The sequence below is a fragment of the Astatotilapia calliptera genome, chromosome 7, assembly GCF_964374335.1.
Source record: "Astatotilapia calliptera chromosome 7, fAstCal68.1, whole genome shotgun sequence".
NCBI lineage: Eukaryota > Metazoa > Chordata > Actinopteri > Cichliformes > Cichlidae > Astatotilapia > Astatotilapia calliptera.
In genome coordinates this window covers 8227771-8242264 of record NC_137428.1, presented here as the reverse complement: position 1 = coordinate 8242264, position 14494 = coordinate 8227771, and the positions used below count along the sequence as shown (strand labels likewise).

Sequence of the window (14494 nt, the reverse complement as noted above, 5' to 3'; positions counted from 1 at the left end):
ACAGCCTCCTCCCTCCAACTCTTCCATAGACTCTAATGTTAAAATGGCTCAGAAGGTTCGTTTGAAAATCAGAAGAGCATGGTGTCTTTACACTGTCACCACGTCCATATAATAAACTCCACAGGCATGAAAACTGAGAATTTGGTAGACTAGACATGGCTGTCGCTCACGGTGAAAGAATTTTGTCAGTACGACTTTTACTTTTCATTTGGGAACGATTTGTTTCGGCCTGACTTTTCTGTTCATTTTAAGCAGCAAAAGTGAGGCGCATGTCTGTGTACGTGTGTATGGAGCCATTGGGTGCGGTCACTATAGCAACCAGACTCACACCTGCCTGCTTAACGAGCTCTGCCTGCCACTCTGCCAAGATTCATCTTAAACACTTCTCTTTCAACTGCTGCTGTGTCCACAGTGTTAAAGCCATCATTTTACCCTCAAAACGTCGCCATCGTTGTTCTCTTTCCAACATCTTGTCTTTCAAAGCTCAGACATTTAAACTTTTTAAACTGTGTGGATCCAAGTGGAGGGATCACATTTTAGTCATTCAGTGATTCAAAGAATATGACCTTTTAATATTCTTTCAGATGTTTTCTGACTCTAAATGTTCTTTTCTCATTTCTTAGGTTTTTCTAATTTACAATTAAAACATTTTCAGCTTTTTTCCAACTTCTTCTTCTGTGTAACCTTCAGCTTTTAGCAGTTCAGCACTTTTGTTTTCAGGTTAAATTCAGGTTGTTTTTTTTTTTTTATCTCATTCAAAATTTTTAACTCAAAATTCAGCAATTAATTCATTTCAGTGCATACATTCAGATTCAAGCATTCACACTGCAGTTTCTTCAGAAAATGCACTTTCTAGTTATTAGTGTGAATGCTTGAAAAGCATTCACAGTATTGTTATTCGAATCTTTATTATTATTAGTGTGAATGCTTGAAAAGCATTCACAGTATTGTTCTTCTAATCTTTATTATTATATTTTATTCTGTATTCCGTACGTTTTTTGAAAGCCTACTCCTTCAAAACCGTTCAACTTAGAAAAACCATTCAAACATCGTTAGATTCCTATTATTTTGGACAACATTGCTTCTATTTTTCTCATTTTTAACATTTATATTTTTAATTTTATTCAACTTTATTCAACAAAAATTTCCCATGTATTTCAATGGGGAGACCCTTCAAATTCTCATTCAACTTACTCATTTTTAAACTCTTACTACTTCCACATACATTGACATAGAGCCACCATTCAAACTTTAAAACGAAGACAAGACATTCAACTATTCAACTTGTATTTATCTTTTCAATATCTATTATACTTTTTCTTCAGTTCCAGTTTAAGTTTCATGATGTTTTTTCACCCGTTTCAGAGTTTATAATGGGTGTGTATGGGACGGAATGTTGGGGCTAGAGTGAGGCAGCTCAACTGCTAGAGTGAGAGGAGCAAAAAAATTAATCTTAAAATCTTTTTTAAAACTGCTGCTGTGTCCACAGCGTTTGCTCTACAGGTATGATTTTACCCTCAAAACGTAGCCATGGCTGTCCTCTTTCATCCAATGTGTTTACTATTGTCCTAGGTGTTATGGTTCTTTCATAAATGTCACCAATGCACAGCCTCCTCCCTCCAACTCTTCCATAGACTCTAATGTTAAAATGGCTCAGAAGGTTCGTTTGAAAATCAGAAGAGCATGGTGTCTTTACACTGTCACCACGTCCATATAATAAGCTCCACAGGCATGAAAACTGAGAATTAGGTAGACTAGACATTGCTGTCACTCACGGTGAAAGAATTTTGTCAATACGACTTTTACTTTTCATTTGGGAGCGATTTGTTTCGGCCTGACTTTTCTGTTCATTTTAAGCAGCAAAAGTGAGGTGCATGTCTGTGTGCGTGTGTATGGAGCCATTGGGTGCGGTCACTATAGCAACCAGGCTCACACCTGCCTGCTTAACGAGCTCTCTCTGCCACTCTGCCAAAATTCATCTTAAACACTTCTCTTTCAACTGCTGCTGTGTCCACAGTGTTAAAGCCATCATTTTACCCTCAAAACGTCGCCATCGTTGTTCTCTTTCCAACATCTTGTCTTTCAAAGCTCAGACATTTAAACTTTTTAAACTGTGTGGGTCCAAGTGGAGGGATCACATTTTAGTCATTCAGTGATTCAAAGAATATGACCTTTTAATATTCATTCAGATGTTTTCTGACTCTAAATGTTCTTTTCTCATTTCTTAGGGTTTTCTAATTTACATTTAAAACATTTTCAGTTTTTTTCCAACTCCTTCTTCTGTGTAACCTTCAGCTTTTAGCAGTTCAGCACCTTTGTTTTCAGGTTAAATTCGTTTTTTTTTTTTGTTTTTTTTTAATCTCATTCAATATTTTTAACTCAAAATTCAGCAATTAATTCATTTCAGTGCATACATTCAGATTCAAGCATTCACACTGCAGTTTCTTCAGAAAATGCACTTTCTAGTTATTATTATTATTATATTTTATTTTTCCGTACGTTTTTTCAAAGCCTACTCCTTCAAAACCGTTCAACTTAGAAAAACCATTCAAACATCGTTAGATTCCTATTCTTTTGGACAACACTGCTTCTATTTTTCATATTTTTAACATTTATATTTTTAATTTTATTCAACTTTATTCAACAAAAATTTATAATGTATTTCAATGGGGAGACCCTTCAAATCCTCATTCAACTTACTCATTTTTAAACTCTTACTACTTCCACATACATTGACATAGAGCCACCATTCAAACTTTAAAACGAAGACAAGACATTCAACTATTCAACTTGTATTTATCTTTTCAATATCTATTATACTTTTTCTTCAGTTCCAGTTTAAGTTTCATGATGTTTTTTCACCCGTTTCAGAGTTTATAATGGGTGTGTATGGGACGGAATGTTGGGGCTAGAGTGAGAGAGCTCAACTGCTAGAGTGAGAGGAGCAAAAAAATTAATCTTAAAATCTTTTTTAAAACTGCTGCTGTGTCTACAGGTATGATTTTACCCTCAAAACGTAGCCATGGCTGTCCTCTTTCATCCAATGTGTTTACTATTGTCCTAGGTGTTATGGTTCTTTCATAAATGTCACCAATGCACAGCCTCCTCCCTCCAACTCTTCCATAGACTCTAATGTTAAAATGGCTCAGAAGGTTCGTTTGAAAATCAGAAGAGCATGGTGTCTTTACACTGTCACCACGTCCATATAATAAACTCCACAGGCATGAAAACTGAGAATTAGGTAGACTAGACATGGCTGTCGCTCACGGTGAAAGAATTTTGTCAATACGACATGTACTTTTCATTTGGGAAGAATTTGTTTGGGCCTGACTTTTCTGTTCATTTTAAGCAGCAAAAGTGAGGTGCATGTCTGTGTACGTGTGTATGGAGCCATTGGGTGCAGTCACTATAGCAACCAGGCTCACACCTGCCTGCTTAACGAGCTCTGCCTGCCACTGTGCCAAGATTCATCTTAAGCACTTCTCTTTCAACTGCTGCTGTGTCCACAGTGTTAAAGCCATCATTTTACCCTCAAAACGTCGCCATCGTTGTTCTCTTTCCAACATCTTGTCTTTCAAAGCTCAGAGATGTAAACTTTTTAAACTGTGTGGGTCCAAGTGGAGGGATCACATTTGAGTCATTCAGTGATTCAAAGAATATGACCTTTTAATATTCTTTCAGATGTTTTCTGACTCTAAATGTTCTTTTCTCATTTCTTAGGTTTTTCTAATTTACAATTAAAACATTTTCAGCTTTTTTCCAACTTCTTCTTCTGTGTAACCTTCAGCTTTTAGCAGTTCAGCACCTTTGTTTTCAGGTTAAATTCAGGTTGTTGTTTTTTTTTATCTCATTCAAAATTTTTAACTCAAAATTCAGCAATTAATTCATTTCAGTCCATACATTCAGATTCAAGCATTCACACTGCAGTTTCTTCAGAAAATGCACTTTCTAGTTATATTTTATTTTTCCGTACGTTTTTTGAAAGCCTACTCCTTCAAAACCGTTCAACTTAGAAAAACCATTCAAACATCGTTAGATTCCTATTATTTTGGACAACATTGCTTCTATTTTTCTCATTTTTAACATTTATATTTTTAATTTTATTCAACTTTATTCAACAAAAATTTCCCATGTATTTCAATGGGGAGACCCTTCAAATTCTCATTCAACTTACTCATTTTTAAACTCTTACTACTTCAACATACGTTGACATAGAGCCACCATTCAAACTTTAAAACGAAGACAAGACATTCAACTATTCAACTTGTATTTATCTTTTCAATATCTATTATACTTTTTCTTCAGTTCCAGTTTAAGTTTCATGATGTTTTTTCACCCGTTTCAGAGTTTATAATGGGTGTGTATGGGACGGAATGTTGGGGCTAGAGTGAGGCAGCTCAACTGCTAGAGTGAGAGGAGCAAAAAAATTAATCTTAAAATATTTTTTAAAACTGCTGCTGTGTCTGCAGCGTTTGCTCTACAGGTATGATTTTACCCTCAAAACGTAGCCATGGCTGTCCTCTTTCATCCAATGTGTTTACTATTGTACTAGGTGTTATGGTTCTTTCATAAATGTCACCAATGCACAGCCTCCTCCCTCCAACTCTTCCATAGACTGTAATGTTAAAATGGCTCAGAAGGTTCGTTTGAAAATCAGAAGAGCATGGTGTCTTTCCACTGTCACCACGTCCATATAATAAACTCCACAGGCATGAAAACTGAGAATTCAGTAGACTAGAAGCTGCTGTCGCTCACGGTGAAAGAATTTTGTCAATACGACTTTTACTTTTCATTTGGGAACGATTTGTTTCGGCCTGACTTTTCTGTTCATTTTAAGCAGCAAAAGTGAGGCGCATGTCTGTGTACGTGTGTATGGAGCCATTGGGTGCGGTCACTATAGCAACCAGGCTCACACCTGCCTGCTTAACGAGCTCTGCCTGCCACTGTGCCAAGATTCATCTTAAGCACTTCTCTTTCAACTGCTGCTGTGTCCACAGTGTTACAGCCATCATTTTACCCTCAAATTGTCGCCATTATTGTTCTCTTTCCAACACCGTATCTTTCAAAGCTCAGGCATTTAAACTTTTTAAACTGTGTGTATCAAAGTGGAGGGATCACATTTGAGTCATTCAGTGATTCAAAGAATATGACCTTTTAATATTCATTCAGATGTTTTCTGACTCTAAATGTTCTTTTCTCATTTCTTAGGGTTTTCTAATTTACATTTAAAACATTTTCAGTTTTTTTCCAACTCCTTCTTCTGTGTAACCTTCAGCTTTTAGCAGTTCAGCACCTTTGTTTTCAGGTTAAATTCGTTTTTTTTTTTGTTTTTTTTTAATCTCATTCAATATTTTTAACTCAAAATTCAGCAATTAATTCATTTCAGTGCATACATTCAGATTCAAGCATTCACACTGCAGTTTCTTCAGAAAATGCACTTTCTAGTTAGTGTGAATGCTTGAAAAGCATTCACAGTATTGTTGTTGTAATCTTTATTATTAGTGTGAATGCTTGAAAAGCATTCACAGTATTGTTATTCTAATCTTTATTATTATTATATTTTATTTTTCCGTACGTTTTTTGAAAGCCTACTCCTTCAAAACCGTTCAACTTAGAAAAACCATTCAAACATCGTTAGATTCCTATTATTTTGGACAACATTGCTTCTATTTTTCTCATTTTTAACATTTATATTTTTAATTTTATTCAACTTTATTCAACAAAAATTTCCCATGTATTTCAATGGGGAGACCCTTCAAATTCTCATTCAACTTACTCATTTTTAAACTCTTACTACTTCAACATACGTTCACATAGAGCCACCATTCAAACTTTAAAACGAAGACAAGACATTCAACTATTCAACTTGTATTTATCTTTTCAATATCTATTATACTTTTTCTTCAGTTCCAGTTTAAGTTTCATGATGTTTTTTCACCCGTTTCAGAGTTTATAATGGGTGTGTATGGGACGGAATGTTGGGGCTAGAGTGAGACAGCTCAACTGCTAGAGTGAGAGGAGCAAAAAAAATAATCTTAAAATCTTTTTTAAAACTGCTGCTGTGTCTGCAGCGTTTGCTCTACAGGTATGATTTTACCCTCAAAACGTAGCCATGGCTGTCCTCTTTCATCCAATGTGTTTACTATTGTACTAGGTGTTATGGTTCTTTCATAAATGTCACCAATGCACAGCCTCCTCCCTCCAACTCTTCCATAGACTCTAATGTTAAAATGGCTCAGAAGGTTGGTTTGAAAATCAGAAGAGCATGGTGTCTTTCCACTGTCACCACGTCCATATAATAAGCTCCACAGGCATGAAAACTGAGAATTAGGTAGACTAGACATTGCTGTCGCTCACGGTGAAAGAATTTTGTCAATACGACTTTTACTTTTCATTTGGGAGCGATTTGTTTCGGCCTGACTTTTCTGTTCATTTTAAGCAGCAAAAGTGAGGCGCATGTCTGTGTGCGTGTGTATGGAGCCATTGGGTGCGGTCACTATAGCAACCAGGCTCACACCTGCCTGCTTAACGAGCTCTGCCTGCCACTGTACCAAGATTCATCTTAAGCACTTCTCTTTCAACTGCTGCTGTGTCCACAGTGTTACAGCCATCATTTTACCCTCAAATTGTCGCCATTATTGTTCTCTTTCCAACACCGTATCTTTCAAAGCTCAGGCATTTAAACTTTTTAAACTGTGTGGATCAAAGTGGAGGGATCACATTTTAGTCATTCAGTGATTCAAAGAATATGACCTTTTAATATTCATTCAGATGTTTTCTGACTCTAAATGTTCTTTTCTCATTTCTTAGGGTTTTCTAATTTACATTTAAAACATTTTCAGTTTTTTTCCAACTTCTTCTTCTGTGTAACCTTCAGCTTTTAGCAGTTCAGCACCTTTGTTTTCAGGTTAAATTCGGGGTTTTTTTTTTGTTTTGTTTTTTATCTCATTCAATATTTTTAACTCAAAATTCAGCAATTAATTCATTTCAGTGCATACATTCAGATTCAAGCATTCACACTGCAGTTTCTTCAGAAAATGCACTTTCTAGTTATTATTATCTATTCCGTACGTTTTTTGAAAGCCAACTCCTTCAAAACCGTTCAACTTAGAAAAACCATTCAAACACCGTTAGATTCCTATTCTTTTGGACAACATTGCTTCTATTTTTCTCATTTTTAACATTTATATTTTTAATTTTATTCAACTTTTTTCAACAAAAATTTATAATGTATTTCAATGGGGAGACCCTTCAAATTCTCATTCAACTTCATCCTCTTTAAACTGTATCTACTTCCACATACATTGACATAGAGCCACCATTCAAACTTTAAAACGAAGACAAGACATTCAACTATTCAACTTGTATTTATCTTTTCAATATCTATTATACTTTTTCTTCAGTTCCAGTTTAAGTTTCATGATGTTTTTTCACCCGTTTCAGAGTTTATAATGGGTGTGTATGGGACGGAATGTTGGGGCTAGAGTGAGGCAGCTCAACTGCTAGAGTGAGAGGAGCAAAAAAATTAATCTTAAAATCTTTTTTAAAACTGCTGCTGTGTCCGCAGCGTTTGCTCTACAGGTATGATTTTACCCTCAAAATGTAGCCATCGCTGTCCTCTTTCATCCAATGTGTTTACTATTGTACTAGGTGTTATGGTTCTTTCATAAATGTCACCAATGCACAGCCTCCTCCCTCCAACTCTTCCATAGACTCTAATGTTAAAATCGCTCAGAAGGTTGGTTTGAAAATCAGAAGAGCATGGTGTCTTTCCACTGTCACCATGTCCATATAATAAACTCCACAGGCATGAAAACTGAGAATTCAGTAGACTAGAAGCTGCTGTCGCTCACGGTGAAAGAATTTTGTCAATACGACTTTTACTTTTCATTTGGGAACGATTTGTTTCGGCCTGACTTTTCTGTTCATTTTAAGCAGCAAAAGTGAGGCGCATGTCTGTGTACGTGTGTATGGAGCCATTGGGTGCGGTCACTATAGCAACCAGGCTCACACCTGCCTGCTTAACGAGCTCTGCCTGCCACTGTACCAAGATCCATCTTAAGCACTTCTCTTTCAACTGCTGCTGTGTCCACAGTGTTACAGCCATCATTTTACCCTCAAATTGTCGCCATTATTGTTCTCTTTCCAACACCGTGTCTTTCAAAGCTCAGGCATTTAAACTTTTTAAACCGTGTGGATCAAAGTGGAGGGATCACATTTTCTTCATTCAGTGATTCAAAGAATATGACCTTTTAATATTCATTCAGATGTTTTCTGACTCTAAATGTTCTTTTCTCATTTCTTAGGGTTTTCTAATTTACATTTAAAGCATTTTCAGCTTTTTTCCAACTTCTTCTTCTGTGTAACCTTCAGCTTTTAGCAGTTCAGCACCTTTGTTTTCAGGTTAAATTTGATTTTTTGATTTTTTTTTTAATTTCATTCAATATTTTTAACTCAAAATTCAGCAATTAATTCATTTCAGTGCATACATTCAGATTCAAGCATTCACACTGCAGTTTCTTCAGAAAATGCACTTTCTAGTTAAAATCATCGTTTGACTCAACCCGGCCGGACCAGTGTTGTTATTGTGGTTTTTCCTCTTGTATCCATCCCCAATATTTGAATTCGTAACAATGGCAATACTCTTAATATTTATTTTGTTTGTTTTATATAGTTTTAAACTCCCCTAAAAATAGACTTTAATAATAATAATAGACTATTAGCTCATTTTTAATCCGATGGTATGAGCAGATCTCAAAAGTTGGGATGGGGCAACAAAGAGGCTGGAAAAGTAAGTGTTAATAAAAGCAAAAGATTGAGAAACATTTTGCAGCTGATTAGGCAACAGGTCAGTAAAAAGGCTGGTTTATTTTTTTTAATTACATCTTTACTCAGAAGTAAAGGTGGCAAAGTTTCTTCAATCTGCAAAAAACTGTGCCTACAACTTTTGGAACAATTTCAGAATAATGTTCCTCAGTTTAATATTACAAAGACTGGATATTTTAATCTACATTACATAATAAGGTTCAATAATAGTCTGGAGAAGCCTCTGTGTGCAAGAAACACAGAAGAGAAGCCTGAACATCCATCCTGAATACCTGTGATCTCTGGGCTCTCAAGTGCTACTGCAATAAGAGTAAATAAGCAAAATTTCAAATTGTACCTTGCAAGTCACAATAACAAAGTGCTTCACAAAAGAAATGCCAGAACATAAAAATAAAAGTTAAACACAGGTTTAAAAAGGTGGGTTTTTAGTTGTTTTGTCAAAGAGACGACAACAACAGTCACCTCAAGGTGTTTTATATTGTACGGTAAAATCCCTACAGTATCAGAAGGAAACCCCAACAATCACAAAACACCCTATGAGGAAACACTTAGCAAGAGTGGGAAGGAAAAACTCGCTTTTAACAGAAAGAAACTTCCTTTCAGCCTAATCTTAAAAGCAGGAAGAGTGTCTGTCTCTTGGGTCTAAATTAGGCGCTGGCTCTAGAGGAGGGGGTCCTGATAGCTGTAGGTTCTGATCATGGTAGTGAGACGTGCTATGATGTATGGTTTGGAGACAGGGGCACTAATGAAAAGACAGGAGGGCAAGCTGAAGATTAAGATTTTCATTGGAAGAGATGAAGATGAAATGCTCCTTTTATGTGAATATGCTGAGATCCCGAAGCAGAATGCTTTGGTTAACAAAGAAATGTGACAGCTATTGTTGTGCTCTCTGTTATTTCTGACTGTCAAGCCAGCTAATACAAAGAAAGACTGGCTGTATTGAACTTGCTTCTCATCAGAATCAGCATACTTTATTAATCCCTAGGGAAATTATTATACCTTTAAAAACAATCAGGGAACAAAATAACACAGAGAAAACATGAGCAATATTCAAATAAAGAGGACCCGAACATAAATTTGGATTCAGATGGGATTTTACCTTAAGTCACTATCAAAGTAGTTACACCTTTTCATCAAGTAACTGATGAGTAATCAAGTAATCTTGTATGTCTTGGTCCTAGGCCTTAGGTCCAGCATTTATCAACTTGCCTGACTCATTAACTGATGTGCAGTGTTTCTGTTTAATACCTGTTTTACTTTGCTATAGTCTCCAGTGTATTGTCTCTAATGTTACCTTTAGTCAGTTGTCTTCAGCTTTACTTACCTTCCTGTTTCTAGCTCCCCTTTTACCTCAAGTTTATTTTATAAACTCATTTGTCCATGTTTCCCAGATGGATACTCATAGTGACTCCTTGTTTTTTACCCAAAAAGCTGATTCTGTTCATCTGGACATTACTGTTTGTTTGCTTCTCTCTGGATTTTGTATGTTATATGCACTTCAGGCAAAAATAAAAGGGCTCGGTCCTTGTCCATGACATGCCTGTGTCTGTTAGTCCTACATTTGGGTTCTTAACCTGCAATTCTCCAAATTATGACACTTTCAGCTGTACTTAAACTGTGAAAGTAATTTTCACTTAAAACAAAATATCAAGTATTATAGGTTCATATCTTAAAAAATGACTCTAACATACAATACTTCCTCTTGGAGTTAATGTAAAAATAGTATGAAAAGTTTCACAGCTCTGATGTGCACTCAAAATAATTAACTGTAATTAAAATGTTTATTTTAAGGCTTTGAGTGCAAAAATACAAGATTAACGCGTTTCCGGAAGATTGTTGTCTTGTCGAATTTGCACTTTTTATCTTTGTAGATTTGTATCACCATTTTATCATCTTGATTTGATAGCGTCTGTGACCGGAACCGGCAGCACTCATATGGATCGTTACTCGCAGAGAAAGCCCGGCGGGTTACGTTTGTGTCAAGCCAACTAACAAAAAGAAAGCCTGGCGACCTTGGATGAGACTGGACGCTGTTATCAGCAGAGCTTCGGCTTCTCCCGTTACTCCTCGGTTGTTTCCGCGCAGCTGCTGAAAATGACGTCACATTTGGGTTAAAGAAAAAAAAAGGCCACCCCCATCTCCATCGACAGCGGTTGTACGTCCTTCGTCGTCGTTTCGCCTGGACAAGCACCAAGTTGTAAACACTTTTTGATAAACCCACTGAGGTAGGAAAGTGCTGTTATTTTGAATTGAGTATATTACAACAGATTCCATGCACCATGTTTCCAAACTGGAAACGATTTGTTGAATTAATTTCATTGCTCTCCAAATACCGTGCATTCGATAACTGAATGGCTAAGGCTAACCAGCTGCAAGCGTTTTCATTGTTCGATGTTTTCTAAGCTGGTATGTAAAAACCCTAAATGACGAGCGAAGAAGTAAACCTGTTTGGCTCTGAGGCGGTCGGCTTGTTAGCTTTAGCCGCCTACCTAATGACGTTAGCCTTCATTGATACCCGTAAATGTACGCTGCATTCAAACAAAATGATCGGTTTAAACTTGGACAAGTCGATTGATTGATGGGGGGTTATCGATAATAAATCTTATATGTAAGTTGTAATGTTGTTATGATGCCAGTCGTGGGCGATTTAATATGCTCTCAAGAGCGAGTATAGACTCATGAGCTGCTAGCTGGCCCGTTAGTCTTAACAGGTTTTTTCCTACTTGTCCAGTGAAATTGATCTTCACTCACAGTTTTTACACTTAATGTTTTGAGAATTAATCAAGCATTGGTTTATAATATTTATGGAAGCGGCTACATTAGCTTGTCGGCCATGCTACAAGGGAGCCGCCCAGTTCAGATGAATACCTTTGAACATCGGGCCTTATCTGTCTCTCCTGCTTGTATCTCAGTGCGGACTGACTCACAGTTAATCATTTATATGTAATTTGGTGGAGACACTGCTAATCAAATAGGCTAGTGTTTAAGGAGTTTAGTAAGGATGTGAAAATGACACTGTCATTTACATACATTTTGCGCTCAGTTGAGTCACTTATATATTAACAACAGCAAGCATCTGTTCTTTTGTAGCCCGGTTATACGATGTTGATGTTTTTATTGTGAAACAGTTTTGCTGTTTCCACCAGTTTTCTTGCAACTTTCCTAAGCATTGTGCTTTGTTGTCAAAAGCAGTTGGACTCACCTACGCTTGTCTCATTAATGTGTGCACTAAGGAATGTAAATACATGGTGCCACTGTATAATCGATATCATGATATGACACTTTTATGTCATAAAAGTTTGTACCAATGTTATCTTGAACAATACCATATAATCCTGTATTCAGTACCTCTAAAGAAAAACTGTTTGTGGATCTGTGTTTCAGTGGGATCTGTATGTGTTCTAACTTTTGCCAGACCACTTTCACAACTTAAAATGTCAGTGTCGCATATTCTGCAAGCCCATGTCATAGTCTGAGCCATTTAATAGTAACAGGAGGGACGGTGGAAGTCACTGGAGAGGCAGCTGACTATAGCTCCTTACACTTACTGTCAGAGTTTGTATAGTATAATCATTTATTTAAGAAAGCATAGCTGTGTCTGCTTTCATGTACAAACAAAACATATCAGCTTATGTGAGACCAGTTAACATTAATTTATTCTGATCTAACTAATATCAGACACAAATTGTCATTGGTTGAGCTAAAGAAATAAAAATCTAAAATATGAGCACAGAATGAGGCTGTCAAATCCACCTGAGATATCGACCAAGAGTGCTTAAAATTAAAGTTTCTGTTTGATTGTTTATTGGATCAAAAAGCAAATTGGTGGGGATATCTGGAATCCAGAAGTGTGCAAAGAACTCTTTTACTGTCATCAGTATAAAATTTCTATGAGGACAGTCTGATTTGAAACAGTAACTTGGTGAAAAAGCTGGACCCAAGATACTAACATCAGCAACATCATTGCTGCACCAGACCCTGTGGTTCTGTCAATGGAAGACTGAGTATTTCTAACCAGCAAAAGCCAAGCAGCCTGCATTGCTCACAAATTGCTATTCTTCAGTAGAACTACACTGTGACTATGACCTAAATAGAAACTAGGCCCCCTGTCTCCAGGCCTATCAGGTCTGCCTGCAGAGGCACCATAGCCAGTCTACTAATTTTCTTTCTGCTGCATGAACTTTCCGCTCATCCTAACACCCAGTTATTCGATCTCAAATGTATAGTGATGTACTTTAAGCATTATCTGATGAACTTCCTGAAAGCGCCCTCTTTTTGCCACTCCTCCCCTTTGATGGCTTTTTAATGACTGCTGGATCGATGGCATGTACTGTAGCCACCCTATACAGATCTGCAACATGTCGACAATTGATAAACCCAAACTCAAGGTAATGATTGTGTCTGTGTAAGCACTGTGTGGCTCCGTGTGTTGTTAGTGTGTTGCACTTTGTGTTTTGGTTTCTTTAAGAAAGAAGATTCGAGAAAAGCGTAGGGCAGCTGGGATGTTATTTTGCTGAGTAAAGGGATGGGAGGAGGTACAGAGCAGAGGGAGAGAGTGAGAGAGAGACGCATGGGCAGGGCTACATCTTGGCTTATTCTCTTGTACAGCATAGTCATTGCAGGTGCAATGCGTCTGTCTGTGGAGTAGATGAGACAATTCTTTTTTTTATCGTCAGTATCAGACTTTTAAGGGGTGCAGTAAAGTCTATAGATGCTGCTGCAGGCTACGACTTTGCCACAGATGTAGCCTCTGCTCTTTCAAGATACAAGAGAACCTGAGGAACCAGACTTGACATATCTGGTGTGTGTATTGCTTTGGTTTTGCAGTTTTCTGATCTGGTCTGGATTTCAACTGAGCCTGTTCTCATGGAGACATTATGGGATAACAGGTTTCTTTATTGCATGTCTTGTGTTGCTGTGAAATTCTTTGCATGCACATGAAGTCTGATATTAACATTTAAAAATTTTCTCTGTTAACCTAACAAATGCCCTTCAAAGTCTGGCTGTTCAGTCTTTGAGAAAACTCTTAGATTTGTTGGCTTACTCCTCTCTCGTGCCTGTCAGATAACATTTTTTTTTCAGGGCTAATGCTTTGATTAGTGCTGGTTTGCACATTTTTTTATCTTCAGTTCTATTTAATGTATTATATAAAGTTAACCATATAATTTCGATGTCAGACATAGATTTAATATTTACTAAAGGGGCTAATCCATGGATAATGTCTTTTCCTGGAGTCTACTGAAGTAGCTACAAGCAATTTACAGTATTCAAAATAATATTGCTTCCCTTCAGTCTATCCTTAAACAGCTTACCTCGTCTCCCCTGAGGGCCACACTATGTTTAAGATGTGTCTCCCAATTGGCTGTGCGTCTTCGTCAGTATTAGACTATCATTTGAGTGTGTTCGAGATAAGCATATTCGATTTTCTCAGTGATGTCACAGAGATCGAAGAGTAGAGAAACAGTCTGAGCATAATGAGGTGAGGATTTTTACTTGTAAAGGCTTGGGTGTATATGACACTGACAAAACTGTAACACTGTATATGACAGAAAATATTGAAAATCCAAATACTGTAACATTTGTTAGTGATTAAGAGAAGGCCACAAACGTGCTGGATTGCAGGATAACTCCCTTTATACCATCACCTTCATCCTCCACTATTCCTCAG

The 14494-nt window shown here is 37.0% G+C and overlaps 1 protein-coding gene and 1 long non-coding RNA gene across 7 annotated transcripts in view; one reads left to right on the top strand and one right to left on the bottom strand.

The window, feature by feature from the left end:
• Positions 1 to 14494, bottom strand: part of LOC145429665 (uncharacterized) — a 52790-nt gene that overhangs the window by 35124 nt on the left and 3172 nt on the right. The gene's annotated exons all lie outside the window — the stretch shown is intronic.
• The window catches only part of sptan1 (spectrin alpha, non-erythrocytic 1), a 37773-nt gene continuing 34103 nt past the window's right edge, over positions 10825 to 14494 (top strand). For 5 of the 6 annotated variants that reach the window (XM_026172728.2, XM_026172727.2, XM_026172726.2 and 2 more), the window contains exon 1: positions 10825 to 11051. The gene's annotated coding sequence lies outside the window, so the exon portion shown is untranslated. Of the gene's footprint in view, positions 11052 to 13370; positions 13628 to 14494 lie in introns of those variants that run through there. The other variant, XM_026172724.2, reaches the window with a different exon arrangement.